General features: G+C 35.4%; 1 protein-coding gene across 2 annotated transcripts in view; it reads right to left on the bottom strand.

Annotated features, from left to right (window-relative positions):
* LOC132796528 (allatostatin-A receptor) overlaps positions 1-16,961 on the bottom strand; it is a 158,724-nt gene that overhangs the window by 70,437 nt on the left and 71,326 nt on the right. For both annotated transcript variants that reach the window (XM_060807728.1, XM_060807729.1), the window contains one exon: positions 15,067-15,104. The gene's annotated coding sequence lies outside the window, so the exon portion shown is untranslated. The remainder of the gene's footprint in view (positions 1-15,066; positions 15,105-16,961) is intronic.

A 16,961-nucleotide genomic window follows, 5' to 3' on the forward strand; every position in this document is an offset into this window, starting at 1 on the left:
TTCTATTTTGTACTTCTTCGACTTCTTCTAGTCTATTCATTTATTGTCCTTGTCGACTAATTGGTAGTAATCCGTTCTTGCCTGGTTCTCGTTAATTGGAATTGCAGCTGCACTTCAATGACAAATGAAATGAAATATTTTTGAATAGAGACTCTTTTTTTTTTGGTGATTTGTTAGACATTTTCGACAGGATGAACTCTGCGCATTTGGGTTTGTCAATTTTCCCAAAAATTTAAGCTAAAACTTTGTGTGTTAGCAAAACTTAAATGACAGGCTATTAAAAGGCATCGCTTCGTACCGAACTGAAGTGGTTTTGGGATGGGTTTGTGATGAGCTTGGCATGATGATGGCAAGATTTTGCTCTCTGTGAAAAAGTTTTGGCCATAAAAACTCGGTTTACGTATCTTTTGTTGGCCCTGGCAACCCGACCTGATAACTGAGAACTATTTTAATGTCCTTTGACTGGCTGCCTGTCGGTCTCTCTCTCTCTCTCTCTCTCTCTCTCACTCATTTTCTCCCTATCTTCCACATACAAAAAGTATTACAATTACATGATTTTTTTTCGTCAGCCATCAATTGTCATAAAGAAATCTCTTTAGCGCTCTCGTGTGATTGAAATGCAATTGCAATTGGCATATTTAATTGCTTGACGGCATTGTAAATCGCATTTTCCTTGTTCTCAATTTCAAGGCAAATTATAATTTGATCAACAAAACTGTGCAACACATTGGAGCAGCAGTTCATGTTAGCTTTGCGTGCTATAAGTCTATGAAAAATGTGCCATAAAAATGTGCACAAGTTTACGAGGCAAGAGTCTAGCCAAAGAACTTGGATGTATGCCAGTGTTTGTGTATATGAAACAAATTTTAATTATCGCAGCGTAGAACGCTGAATTTACATTTTGAAAAAACTTTATGGCTGTATTAATTTTGCACATCGTTTTGAACTTGAATTTTATATTAAGCTCTTTAAGTTGCAATCTAGACAAAAACTTGTGAGTTTATGAGAATTAAAACATTAAAAATTATTCAAAATAACTTTTAGTCTTAAAAGAAGAAAGTAAATTTGTTTAGCAAAACATTATTTAATCCAAATTTTTCTATACGGCTCTCTTTGTATTTCGTTTTAATCATAATAAAAAATAGAATATATATACATATGTTCTAACTAACTTACTAACACCTATTTCTGATCTCTATTTCTCTTTTTAATATAATACAACACTAAAATTATAAAAAATCACTTCTATTATTTAATTACTTATTTATTTAGGCAAAAAAGAATTTGTAGATTTGAGTTCTTAAAAATATAATCATATTGAGAAACATATAAAGAGAAATATATATCTTTTAGCAAACAAACATTTATTCCCTATATTTTTAATATAACACAAATTTAAATTGATTTAAATAATAAAAATATATCTTTGTAGACAATTATTGATTAGTTGTGATCTTTTTAGATGCCTTAATTTCCTTTCAATATTCACTGACTCTGCTAATTGAGCATTGGAAATGAAGCTAAAAAGCGTAAAATTCTGCTGAGCGTATCAAATGCAGTCAATTTAAATGCGTTAGTTGCCAGTTAATTAAGCTAACGAAGTCTGCAAAAGCATTCAAAACTTTGATGCGCATATAAGTGAAGTGTCAAAAGTTATCTTTTCAATTTGATATATTTTTGTGCAAAGGAATTTTTTCGTGTTGACATCCAGTTGAGCTTTAATGGTCAATCAATTGTTGCAGCAACTATGTTTTTTTCTCCTTCTTTTTTTTTTTGTGGGTCACAACTACAAGGTGCGTTCCAAAGTAAACAGGACTTTTAACAAAAAGACAGAACAAATAGGTTTCTCGGCAAAATCAATTTATATTATTCAAAATAGTTTCCTTCTGCTTTAATACAGCTTTTTGCACGGTCCAAAAGCATGTCGAACGAGTGTTTTAGCTCGTTGCCCGGTATGGCCTCCAGTATGCCGGTGCAAGCCGTTTGAATGGCCTCGACGTCTGCATAACGCCTTCCTTTCATCGGCAAATGCATTATTCCGAAAAGGTAGAAGTCGCACGGTGCCATATCAGGTGAATACGGGGAGTGGTTGATGGTTAAAATGTGATTTTTGGTCAAATAGTCGGTCCTTCGAATGTTGAATTCAGAACAATTTTTGGACGTCAGTCAATTTGTGCGGAACAAACCGTGCACACACCTTTGAAAGCCCAAATGTTCGGTCAAAATGCGATAAATCGATGTTTCGGAGATGTTTCCATAAATTTCAATGATGATTTCGGCTGATTTTTTATGAATTCACGCACAGTTTCGATGGAATTTTCGGTTATCGCGGATTTTGGTTGGCCCACATGTTCATCGTCATTTATGTCCTCACGATCACTTTGAAAACGTTGAAACCACTCGTCCACTCTGCTACGGGATAGGCAACCATCGCCATTAACTTGTTTCGTCAATTGAAACGTTTCGGTAAAAGTTTTAAAACAAAATTTAATGTTGGCTCTTTGTTCGAAGCTCATTTTCGCACCGATGACAAAAACATACTGACACTTAAAACGCAATAACTTCACTTCCAATAGATGAAATGTCATGAAATTTTTACTGGAAGTCGATAAAGGATAGCAGATTCTAACGCACTAGTTGATATATAGATGGCGCCACTAGATGGCGCTAGATTCAAAAAGTCCTGTTTACTTTGGAACGCACCATGTAACTGAAAATTGTCGCTCAAATGCTTGCAAACATGAAAAGTTTTGAAAATAACATAAAAAAGTGGAAGTTGTTTGTGTCCTTTCAAGCGTTTAGCGTTTAACTCTGTGTGCACCTTGATGGTGCAGCAATGGCGAAGCAAAAGGAAAATAAAAGGAAAAAGAAAAAATGTGCTGCAGAGCACATACTATAAATATATTGGAAAAGTTTTGTACGCCACTTATGCGTTTTGTTACAAATCAAATGGCAGCTAAACGAGCAGCGGCATGTTCAACTAGCCAGCACACACAGAGAGAGAGAGAGAGAGAGAGAGAGAGAGAGAGAGAGAGAGAGAGAGAGAGGACAAGGGAGAAGCGAGATATACTATATGTAGTATATGGTATATAGTATATACTGATGGATGGCTGGAATGTGCAGCTGTAGCAACAAAGTGCCTTTGCCTGCAGACAGCCGAGAGCCATGTTGAAATACTTAACAAGTTGCTGCCACAACGGGCTGCAACAAGCTGGCACTTGCGATTGTGGCGCCACGCATTGTGGTCGCAATGATGACAATATAACTGACAAAGTTGTTCAGTTCAAATGCTGCGCAAAAGTGCAGCAGCTCAAAATTTAATGCCGGCAGAAGTTGTCAGATTAACATTACGTATACGACACCGTGACAATAATAATGATGATGACGATGATGATGACGACATAAAAAGAGTTGTTTGACCTGCTCGCTTGTTCTGGTCTTTTGTGCAGCTGGATGTGTGTGTGTGTATGTGTGTGTGTGTCTAATGCCTCATCAACTCGTGGCTACTTGAGTTTATATCTCTCGGAAAATTGCCAGCTGAACACAGAGCAGTTATGAAAATTACACCAAACTTTCTTTTCCACTCGCAAAGTTACCCCTCAGCTCAGCTCAACTCAACTCAACTTTCATTTGCGTTTTGAGGCGGGGATTAAGCCGTTTTCAATGCGCAGTTACGACCTCGACAAGGTGCGTGCAGTCAAACTTCTCACTGGCAACTTGAAAGGGATTGCAAAAAATTATGAGTTTGAGAGCAAAAAAAAAAAAAGGAGGAAAAGTTCTCAGATCCGATTATTTTAATCTAAATTTGCAACTTTTTTTCTAAACAAAAAGAAGAAAATATGTTAAACGGATGAGAGCGTAAGTAGTATTAAGATTAAGATTATTTCCTTTAGTTGTATTTATAACAAATAAGCGGGCGTTAAATATATATTATTTGTTTATTATACTCTGAATGGCAAATCAGGGCTTAAGTACTTTTGCAGACAATTTGGTATTATTAGTACTCTATAGTATATTTTGAATGTAGTACTATATCAATATACCAAAAATAGGTATTGGTATATTTTACTATTTTTGTGGTAAATTAGTAAGGTATATTTTAAGAATAAGACTTTGGTATATTTTGCTTTTTTGTGATATTAGAATTTCGTATATTTTAAAAATAAGCCTTTGGTATATTTTAGTGCTTTTCGGTATACTAATTTTGGTATATTTTAAGAATATTACTCCACTTTAAAATGGTTTCTTTAAATGTATTCCATAAATTATTGATAAATGTATTGAGCTTGCTAAGCATACTTTAAAGTTGAAATCTACATGAATTTAAATAAATACTCTTTTCATCGTATAATTTACATTTTTCGCTATTAAATGCAATCATCCATTAATTAATTAATATTATCTAGCCTCTGACTGTATTATTAACATTGTTGCCTCGTCTTTTTTTCACTTTTCGTTTGAGCATTAATTACATTTTTTATTTGTTTGCTGTTTAATTTATGAAGCATGTGGCAAAAAAAAAAACAGAATTGTAATCAATTCGCATTCAATGGACATTGATATTTAATAGCTATTCATAATGAACTGATGCATTAAGCAGAGTTTTGCTTTGATTTAATTGTGTTATTAACTAAATCCAACAAAACTTGTGTATTACTCTCTGATTCTCATAAATCTGCGAGCAGATTCTGGCAGGCAAGTGAAAATGTTTTTCTCTGCTGCTTCTCACCAAAACTTCTTGTCACATTTGACAACTTTGAGGCAAGTTTTGCGCAAACTTTTTGATCTTGTTGCTAATTTAAGTTTAAATATGCGAGTGCCGGAAAAACTATTTGCCAAGTAACTTCCGCATCAATTTGTTCTCTGTCTTTGTGGTCGCAGCAATGTTCTCGCTCCTTCACTTCTTGTTGTTGTTCGCTTGTTTCAATTTTTGCCGCTCCTTGTGTGGCCTTGTCTAGGCGCGGCACTGAAAAATTACAAGCAACGCCAACTGAATCAGCAGGAGACGTCACCCGCCACACACACACACACACACAAACACACACAGAGGTGTGTGTACACCTTTCAGGTGTTTCCGCCCATGTCCTCTGGCCAGAACGACGCCAACTTTTGGGCTTGCTCTCCAGCTCTCCAACTCTCCAACTCTGGAGCGCTCTGTGGCGCTCAACTTGTCAACGCACATAAATTTTCCAGCACACGAACTCACGCACACACACAAGTTGCTAGCACTCACACACACCTCTACACACACACACACACACACACCTTCATACATACAGAGATCAACTGCAAAAACAGAAGTCAAAGCAGGACAAGGGAAGAGTCCTTTTCTTAGCAACTGGCAACAATACGCAATACGTATTCTGTGCGCTTTTTTTTTGCTCTTCTTCTCTTTTTTCGTCATCTGTCTTTCGGCTGCTGAATGTGTGTGCACAGTGGGACACAGCTGATGGCAATGGAAACTTGCACTTAGCAAAGTTAAAACTCGTTTAAAAAGTAGCTAATTTAAAATACTATGCGGTATATTTATCAAAAATGTTGTTCATGTTTCATATATTAAACAAATATTTTAAATTATTTAAAAAACAGTGCCAAAGAAAATACAAAAACGAACCTCATTGTCTTGGATGTTCATATGGACGCATTATCAATATCTATCGATAGATCGATACACTTCTTTTTCAAGTTAGTTTTTATACCCGCTACCCATAGGGTAGAAGGGTATTATAACTTTGTGCCGGCAGGAAATGTATGTAACAGGTAGAAGGAGGCATCTCCGACCCTATAAAGTATATATATTCTTGATCAGCGTCAACAGCCGAGACGATATAGCCATGTCCGTCTGTCCGTCTGTCCGTCTGTCCGTCCGTCCGTCCGTCCGTATGAACACCTAGATCTCAGAGACTATAAGAGATAGAGCTATAATTTTTTTTCGACAGCATTTGTTATGTTTGCACGCAGATCAAGTTTGTTTCAAATTTTTGCCACGCCCACTTCCGCCCCCGCAAATCAAAAAAAATTGAATAACAAGTGTAATTTTAAAGCTAGAGCTACAAATTTTGGTACATACAATAATTACTGTAGTAGTTATGATTCCTGAAAATTTGGTTGCGATCAAATAAAAATTGTGGAAGTTATTAAAGAAATACTTTTGTATGGGCAAAAACGCCTACTTACTAGGGGTCTGAGTTGCTTTGGCCGACAATCTGGTACATTGTGCCGTCTATGGTATATTTTGAATGGTGAACTATATCGATATACCAAATATACCATTTGGTATATTTTTAGTATTTTTTAAGTATTTTCGGTATATTTTGAAAATGATACCGCAATATTTTGCCTTTAATAAAAATGGGTAGCGGGTATCTCACAGTCGAGCACACTCGACTGTAACTTTCTTACTTGTTCTTATTACATCAATAAAATTCTAAATTAAACAAATTACATCAGTGTAAGTTGGACTAATTTTAGTCTGTTTAGAATTGAAGTTAAATTTTGTCTTCTAAGTTTTAACAACTATTTAATCAATATGAACTTTATTTGCTATACTAATAGTTTTACCGATAACATTATACAGGAATGTGTAAGGAATTGAAAGAAATTTGTAAATCGAGAGATATAATTTTTGATGATCTGCTTTTGTACTTCAACCATTTCTCTGTCCATTCATTCTATTAAAAAGCAAATCAATGATGTCCTCTTATCGGATTATTTCCACAAAAAAGGATTATTTTTAACCACTGTGCGTGGACCGCGTACTGTGCTCTGTGTGCCCTCTCTGTGTATTTATTTTCAATTTCAATTTTACAGTGACGCCCTGGCAACGATTCTGAACTGAGACAAGGCACGGTCAGCTAGCCAAGCTAAAGCCAAGGGACCTCATGGGCAGCCATATATATATATACATAGATATAGTAATGAATAACGGCACAATTTCACACTTCTTTTCATTGAAAAATTACTGAGGCGTCGCGCTTTGCAGTTGCCCATTTTCAGTTTTTGCAGTTTTCAAATTCTCAGTGTTTTATTTTTTTTGTTTTGCGACCAAACTGAAAGCGTTTTAATAAGCGTTCAAATTGCAAGAGTCAGAGTGAGAGCAATATTGCTTGGCAGATGGAGGTGGAGGAGGAGGAGAGAGACAGCAATACAGAGAAAGGGATGCGGGGGAAAATGTTGTGCGGTTAGTGGCTGGAAATCTGGACATGGCCCCGTTTATAAATCAATTGGATTTGTGCGCTACGTCCTTTGATACCCTACACCACAAGTGTAAGTAAGTAGAGTGAGGTATTTTAGTTTGCGGACAGAAAATATATTAAAGTTAATAGATATTTACCCTTTATTAAAATATAATTATCTAATAGATATTTTAAAGTGTCAATGTTTAATAGGAAAAACTACTAGATGTCATTTTGGGTCTTAAATAGAATAACTTAGTGATTAAAATAATGTAGAAAACATGCTGACATGAAGACTAAAATCATGAATGAATATTATATGAAATCCCGGAGCAGAAAAAACATTATTGTCTTAATTTTAAAATGCAAATTTAAAATTGAGATCTTGTTTTAAGACTTTTTAACCCAAAATTCGATTAATCTTTTAAGAATCGATAAGATCTTAAACTAAGATTTACGATCTACTTATCTGTTCAGATTAAAACATTCCTGAAGCAAGTTTTTAATGTTCAAATACAATTTTGTTAATCGTAGGTTCTTAGCCCCAAATTTGCAAACTACTATTCAATATATTCTTTATTTCTGTCTGTATATAATTCGATTCTCCAAAGCTTGAAATCTGTTTAGAATGCTGGGTATCTAATAGTCACACATTCTTTTAATCGTATGCTCTTGTGTTATTTTTGTTATTTTTTATTTCTTTTATACATTTTCGGAGGGTCTGAATGGTCATGTGTGTGTGGTGTGTGGTGTGTGCTGTGTAGTCCTTGTTGTCCTGGAGATTTCATGTTATCATTATGGCACTGCAATGAGGCGTGTCACGGCCGCACAGCGATAACAACAGACGCACGAGGGGCACATGAAAACAACGATCCATTTGTGCCATCAATAAAAATAACAAACTGAACAGTTAGCAAAATGATGAGAGCGAGCGAGGCTGAAGGACGACATGCACTACACACACAGTTGGATAGTTACATAATCCTGGACAAGGATTATTTTCTTTGGTTTATCGGGCGAAATTTTGTTTTATTCTATCCCAATTCCCAATTCTTTTTTTAGTCTTCGAGTGAAGCGCTTTTAATGAGGTAAATGTTAAATAAACTAGAGGTCTGGACAATCTTAGAAAATTGTTTATCATCATGATAAACAATTACATAATAAGATTTCAATTATAAACAATTTGCTTCAGCATGATGAATTACAGAATAAGATTTAAATTAAGAGGAATTTGATTTCTCATTTGATTTCTAAAGCAACTGTATTGAATATACTTAAAATTTCAAAGCAAACTTTTCATTTATTATTCCCCTAAGCATTAGCTAATTAACAATAATTTATTGAACGCATTGAATATTACATATTAAAATGATTAGTCTATTCTTTGCTCTCAAATTGATTCATTGAAAAAGTAAATTTTGTATTAAATATAAATGTTGTACTTTTGCACAATGGAAATGAAAGTTTTGCATAGCCTAAACGATCGACGTGGGAGGGGCAAAAGTGTTTTGTTTGAATTTCGTTTCTTGCAAATGAATAAAAAATATATCAGGGCAGCAATTTCGTTTTTTGCCAATTACCTTAACAGCTGCCCAAATACGAGAATTGTAAATTATAAATGAGCAAAAAGAAAAAAAAAATCATAATAACGAATTACAAAATACATAAACATAATACACAACAACAACAACAATGAGAAAAAAATCAGAAAAGAAATGAAATGAAACTGAAAGGAATTGAAAAGAAACCTGCAAAGCGGCCAGAAGAAACAGAAAAAAAAATTGAATGCCAAATACGCGACCTTTGGCCAGCAAATAAGAACGCAAATAATTTCCGTTTTGAAAGCGACACACAGAGTCGATGGAGTGGTTTCCACTTTACTCCTCCCAGATCACAGACAGTCGAGAAGGGAAGTGAAGAGAAGGAAAAGGAAGGAGAGAAGCGAGGGGCTGCGTTTCCGTTTTCCGTTTCCTGTGCAAATATGCGACATAGACGACACATAGACCAAAGAGTTGCAACACTGTCGCTGAGTTGCCAAAGCTGCGTAGGTCGTGCCCCAAGTCGACATGATTTGAGCTGGGTCGCAACCCGACCCTCGACCTGTTCCATCTCCATCTCCATCTCCTCTGCTCCACCTCTTGCTCTCTTCGTTTTTATCTGTGTCTCTGGTGAGTGTTTGTGTGCCAACGCGGCTTATTGGTCAGACATTTGTGCTGATAAATAGACGGGCAACTACTTGTGCTTAGGACCCTCCCCATCCCCCGTCCCTACAGGACTATGTCAGGACACTCGCTCGCCTGCTCTTTGCTCATCTCTCTGTCTGTCGGTCCGTCTGTCTGTTTTGTGCAAATATTCAAAGGCGGAAAATCTCTTTTAGAATTTCATGTCTATGACATCCGTTGGTAACGCAACGCAAATTGTTCCGGAAAATACTTTAAATCGTCAAGAGATCGATAGTGATAGCAAAACAGTGTTGTAAGGATCGATAACATTTCCTTAAACCGCAATAATTACAGGGTAAATATATTACTAAATGAAATATCATATTTTTTGTGATTGAACTCTTTGCAAATTTTGTCAAAGAATGCTTAGAATTCGCTACATATTGATAACGATAGTAAAAAGTGTTGTTTACGTACAATGATCGATAACTTTCGCTTCAAGAGCAGCAATTAAAATGAAAAACGCAAATAACTTTCATAATAAATAATAGATGATTGCCTTAATTGCTGTCTTTATAAATTATGCCGGTAAATGCTTAGAATTCTCTACATATCGATAACGATAGTAAAAAGTGTTGTTTGCTTATAATAATCGATAACTTTTGCTTCGGAAGTAGTAATTAAAATGACAAGAAATGCTTCTAACAAATGATTGAATTGCATAAGCAAAATATATATAATTTTATTGTTCGAACAAATCAGATTATTCTGGAAAACGTTTAGAATTGTCTACAGATCGATAACGATAGTAAACAGGTTTATTTACATTCAATAATCGATAACTCACGCTTGAAAAGCAGTAATTAAAATTAGCATAAATTGTTAAAAAGTTTTATGTAGTGGATGATTGCATTAATTGCCTTCAACTTTCATAAAGAAAATGTGATATTTTATTGCTCAAACTTCCAAGAGTAACAATTTTGTTTTCTCATAAAATTATGAAATTTGTATACGCTTTATTCTTGACAAGGTTTTCAGCAAGACATAAATATTATCTAATTTATTGTACCATTTACTCTATACTTTTTAGTTAAAAGAACACTTTGAAATTGTAGCCAAGTAGTGTGAACTAGAAAGATCAAAAATATTACTCCAATGAAAATTCTTTCTCACTTTAAAATCGTATGCTAATTGAAATAAGATTGCTGGCAGGGTATACAATAAGTTGGTTCAACTCAGCTGAACTTGCAGCTTGTTTAGTTGTTCTTTTTTTATGCCTTTGTTTGTTTGTTTCATGTTGCAGCTTTTGCTTTTTTTATGGCATCGTAAACAGCACATAATACTAAAGAGCTTTGTTTGGAGAGAGGCCAGAGAGAGGGGAGAGAGAGACGTGGCACAAAGCCGAGCGCGTCTGGCCGAAAATTTGTTGCTTACTTCCCTAGTCCAAAGTCCAAAATGTGGGCGTGTAGTCGTCGTACAAGGACCAACAACAACAACAACAACACAAAGAGAAAGCAGTTGAGAAAACTTTGGGAAATGGAACGTGGCTCTTTCTCGTACTCTATCGCTCTCACTTTGTGCGTGGGCGCATTGCCTTTTGCCTCGTGTGAATAATAAAATAGTTTCGAGTATCCATTTGCATATTTAAAATGCAAGGAGCTACGAGTGGAAAGTGGAAGAGGAAGCGAGGCGTGGCAGGGCAAGGCAAGGCGAGGCGAGTGAGTTTTAAGATGCCACTAAATATTTGCTCGAGCACTAAACGCTGCCGTCTTCACGTTTTCACATGTTTCACGCCCTTCCTCTTGAGAACCCAACTCTTTGCTCCTTCGACCGTGTCCACAGTTTGCGTATGTCCTTCTATTTGCAACACACACTCCGCTTTCCTCTTTTCCTCTGTTCTCCCCCTGCTTTTCTACACCTGTCCCATGGTCGCGTGCAAAGCATTTTGATTTAATTTTTTATGCACTCTCATTAAATAATAGCACGTCAGTCACAAGCACGTTGGACACAAGCAAACACACACACATACAGAGCTTTCCCCTAGTCAAAAAAAAAAAAATGAAGAAAGTTGCAACAGCTGCTGCTGCCCCATGACATCCCCAGCTCGCAACTTGCAACGTGTCTATCTTAGTTGCTTTTGGGGCCATTTTCCCTTTGGAACTTGGGCTGCCCTTGTTGATTTAGGTTAACAGCAACTCAGCTGAAATTATTTCATCAGAAATCCAGGGAGAACAACTCACGCTTTGGTTTTGGGGAATTTTCAAGCACACACACACACAAACAACGAAGAGTCGACGTAAACTGCCACAAATTGTGCTTTTAATTAAGCATACATGAAATTGTCGAAAACCGTGTAATTTTTGTGGGGAGAAATTCAAAAACATTAAATTTCACATTATAGATGAACAAATTTTATGACATAGTAGACAGCTTTTGTCAGCAGAAATAGATTCATTTTAGGGAACTTCTGTTATATATTTTGAAATTTTGCGACACTTTGAAAATAAGTTGCTCAAAAACATAAATTAACTTCACATTTCACCAAAAGAACTATGAGTCATTATCCAAGTGAACTATATCAATCAGCTTGAAATGCAGTAACATAGCAGCCAGCTTTGACAGTAGTAATCAACATAAAAACGTAGTTACAAAGCAGTTAGCTATGGCAGTAATAATCGTCTTAAAGTGATAGTTACATAGCAGTCAGCTTAGGACATAAGAAATAATTTTACTATTTCAAACTTTTTTATTCACTAGTATAAGTTTAAAAATTGCTTCACTTTCAAAATAAAATGCAATAAAAACTAATTTCACATTTCACTAAAAGATCTACGAGCCATTAGAAAATTACAATATTAATCAGCCTGAAATGCAGTAACATAGCAGCCAGCTTTGACAGTAGTAAACAACATAAAAAGGTAGTTACATAACAGTTAGCTATGGCAGTAATAATCGTCTTAAAGTGATAGTTACATAGCAGTCAGCTTAGGACAGTGCATAGCATAAGATATAATTTCACTATCTTATTTCTATTTTCACGAGTAAAAGTTGTAAAAATATTAAATATATTAAAAAAAAAAAAGCGACACTTTGAAAATACTCCTATCATAGCAGCTGACTTTTCACACAAACTTTGCCTTTCAGCAAATGCGCTGCGAGCAATTATGTTTCGACCAATTTGTGATGACTGAAACTTAGATAGGAAAACTTTAATTTATGCTCATATAACTGTGAAAATCAGTATTTCGTTGTGTGTTGGTTGGATTGTGCTGTTGTTATTTATGCTGATGCCGCTGGCAATCGAAAGTTGGCAAATTTACCAAGTCTAAATGAAAATGCTGCTCGAGATAATTGAAAATGGCGAAGTAAATGCGTGTTTGGATTTGTTTTCTATACACACACTCAACAAGAAGACAACAAATGCAAATTACATGAGTATTAAAAATAAATTACGAGACACACTGAGCACAACTTTCTCAGGGATTAACAGAAAGAAAGAGAGAGAGAGAGAGAGGAAGAAGCTTAGCCATTCAGTTGACAACAACGAACAAGGAAACTAAAATAGTTCGAAAGTATTTAGAACGCATTGTGTACTTATTGGGAAACTTTATTTTACCTCAGACATTTTGAGGCAAACACCGAGACAGATTTGCTGTTTGTGGGGATTAAGGACCATAAATAATCGAAGAGAGCACAAATTGTGCCAAGCACAATAATATCGAAAGTATTAAAGAGCTTAAATCGCAATTTGATGGCAGGATTTATCGAAGCGAACAGTTCGTTATCCTTTTACATTTAAACAAATTTCAATATACCATAATACTACAAAAATACTACAATACTGTAGAAGTTAAGGCGATAAATCCGATGCAAAACTATCTACGATTAATTGAAAATAAATTCGAGTTTAATTTTCAAGCTTTGAAAACAGCAAACTTCCAATGGCAAGCAATAAATTCGAGAGTTTATTGAAGTAATCGGGCGGAGAACAACATTGAAATGGGTATAAAATGCTAGTTGGACATGAATATGGCATTTTTGGCAAACTGATTAAAAGAGATTTTATGCGGCATTTGCTGAACTTTCTTGGCCTTGGGAAGGCGAACAAATTTGAGATTGGTTTTTCGGTTCGTTTGGGTCATTGTCATCGAGCGCATGATTAAATAAAAGTATCCGCTTTCTGTAGAGGAAAAACCATTGTCATTTATTATGATTACGTGCACATGATGCCTGACAGTTGATGCCTTTTTGGGCAACGGGGCGTATGCTTGCTGCTGTTACCTTTTGTGCTGCTGTTGGGGTCGCAGGTGTCAATGGTCGAACAGATTTTGCGCAGCGTTCAAACGATTCGAACTTAAAGTTTTTATGATGCCAATACAGCAGTCGCTTTATTAGCCCTCCCCCCCTACCATCCACTTTGAATTGAGTTGAGATGTTAGGTAGGCGCTGCATTAATTTAATCGGCATATCATTTCATGTTTAAAGTTTTGTTTTACGCTTTGCAAACGAGACTCGCTTGTGGCCATAAAATGCCATTGGCTTGCTCTCTGTGTGTGTGTGTGTGTGTATGTGTGTGTGTGCCCAGCAGCAGGTAAACATGGCCATGGCACACACACACACAACATCATCATCGTCATCGTCAAGCTAAGCCATCCAAGCGGAGACAGCCAATCGCATAGCTCCGAGTCGCCTGTCACCGCCAACGGCTTTGTTCTCAATGCTCTGTCAATCAGAGGAGTAGTGAAGCAACCGCTGGCTGCAACTTGGATAGAGCTGCCCTGTTTGCCTTGGTTACTTGCTTGGCTAACTGCCCGAGTTCTCTTCAGCTTGGCTCGCGTTAAATGAGCTGAAGTGGCAATGAAAATTGCAATATGCCGCTGGCAACGACTGCCAACGACTGCTGCTTGAGGTCGAGCAAATGTGGGAGGCGTTGATATGCCGCCAGGCTTGAAGTGACAGTTCCACGCACACACACACACACACACACACAACCTCATACACATACACAGGTGTGTGTGTGTCAGTGTGCATTGCACTTTGATTGACATTTTGCGTGGAACCTGTCCTAACAACAATCGCTCAATTGCGTCCCACTCAAAGAGACGCCAACTTGAATGATAATGCACGCGAAAATAATCCTACTACTTAGTGTACTATATATCATTTATGATACAAGTATTTGACAGTTAACTTAGCATATTTGAAACTGTTCAAATTTAAACCTTTTTCTTCAGTCAAGTTAGTCGCTCATCATTTATGTCTCTAATGATTTCCTACAGATTGTTCTACATACCTTCTTTTTCATACAGGGCATAACTCTGGAGGATTCGTAGAGACAGAGAGCAAAGTTGACTCATCATACTTGAATGTGTTGTACTTTAAAGTCTTTTCAACCAAGTTTGCCAAGTTTCTCTAATTTACAAACTTTTATTTTGGTTTATTTATGAAATTTATATAATTTCCCAATTAAATTCATATTTTTCACAAAATTCTACTGCAGTAAATAAATTATAGAACTTTCCAACCAATTTTATTACATTTTTATTCTATTAAAAACATACAAAAACAAATAAGGAAAATACTACTATATTGTAACTTATCAATTTGTTGCTTATGATTACAAATTTTAAGAGTACCAAAAAAAAATGACAGCAAATAATATGAATGCAATTTTGCTATTGCACTTTTTATGTATGTTAGTTGAATTGAAAATTTGTTATTGTACTTACTTGAACCTTTAAAGTTTGGAAAATACAACAAACAAAGTCTGCAAAGAAATCATGAAAAATGTAATTGATTAGTTATATTGTTGTCAACGAAAGTTAAAGTCACTCGAATTGTGTGTAATCGCTTAGAAATAAACTTAACTAAAGCTCATTACAACGTTGCAACGTTACGAACAACAGCGTCGAAGTAAGATTGAAGCTGTAATAGTTTTATAACAGTTATTGATGGCTGCGAAAGTTGAAATGCTGCAATACAATGATTAATGAATGAACGGAACAAAAACAACGCATCCAAACTCGTAATGTTTAGATATATTTCCCCATTCACTATTTAGATTGGAAATGCGAGCTTGGGATATTAATATTTTGAGGTGAACCTGAATGGTCAGTATGTGTGTGTGTGTGTGTGTTTGTGTGTGTAATGTAAATCGGAAAATTACAAATGCCACTGTGGCTGCCAATGCGCATTGAACGGTTGAAAATCATAACAAATATCGCGCATACGCCGCATACGACAGCGGGACTTTTTTTTTTGTTTTTTTTATTGCCCTCGTTACGACAAATGAGCAACATCAGCCATAATTAAGCGTAAATATTTTGTTTGTTTTTGTTACGGGGTCGCATCGCACCGTTAATATGTATTCCATCTCCCTCTCTCTCTGTCTCACTCTACTCTCTCTCTCTCTTTTTGGCTCTCGCCCGCGGTGAATTTTATATTATTTTTATGATTTTCGGCATTCCGCATGAAAATGCGCATTGCCTTTTTAATACTCTCCGAAATGGGCACATAAATTGTATCATTAAATTTGCAATGCAAGCAAATTGTAGCCGAGAAATTAGTATAAATTAAGTATTGAAATGATGAGTATTAAAATGTAAAGCCTTGCAAATTAAAATGCTCATGTCAAGGATAAAGAAAATATCATTGCAAAACTATATGGAAATACATAAAAATTTATTCCACAATAATGAAATAACGAAATGCACATATTTATTTTACTTCAAGTTGTAATTTCCATTAACAAAAAGGTTAATCTATAAGGTATTATAATAATACACCCATAATATTATTTAATATATTCCTTCGGCTATAATAATGTATAGATAATATTATTTAAAATGTTCCTTCATTTATCAACAATCAAGAAAAATATTTAAACTCAAAAATGTACTAAGCCAGTTTGTTAAATAATAATTTTCTTTAACCGATTTAGATTCAGTTTGTAATAAATTTAAAAAGAGTTATTGCACTAGCTAAAGCTTGGTTATCTATAGGGTATAATAATATCTTCCTTCATCTATAAAAATGAGTAGTGAATATTATTTAAATTGTTCCTTCATTTACTTATAAGCAATCAAGAATTTATTAGAAGTAACTAAACTCAAAAAATGAACTAAAAAAGCCTGTTAAATAATAATTTTCTATAAACGATTTAAATTCATTTTAAAATAAATTTCCAGCAGCTAAAACATGGTCCCTAATAAATCTTCTCGTTGCAGTCAGAGTATTGCAAACTGTCATTCATTTCATTATTTTTTTGTTCGTTGCTGCTGTTGTTGTTTTCTGTTCTTTTTTTGTTTTGTGTGTTGTTCTCTCTTACTTTTATTGTTATCGCTTGATGTTTATGATTTGTATTACACAAAGCACATGGCTCATGTTTGTTCTGCTGTTGTTTTTTTTTTTTTACTGGTTGTTGTTGTCGCTTATGTTTATCGACAGTTATGACTGTCATTTTGGCGCTGTTCTTGTTGTTGTTGTTGTTAGTAATGCGAAATGTTTGCGAGGATGCGCTTGGGAAAATCTTTTTGTCGGATTTGAGCCACACACTGAGAGAGCACTTTTCGATGATGCGTAAAGAAGCCGCAATACTCGTAATACATTTTTCACATTTGAGCTG

The sequence above is a fragment of the Drosophila nasuta genome, chromosome X (assembly GCF_023558535.2).
Source record: "Drosophila nasuta strain 15112-1781.00 chromosome X, ASM2355853v1, whole genome shotgun sequence".
NCBI classification, from domain to species: domain Eukaryota; kingdom Metazoa; phylum Arthropoda; class Insecta; order Diptera; family Drosophilidae; genus Drosophila; species Drosophila nasuta.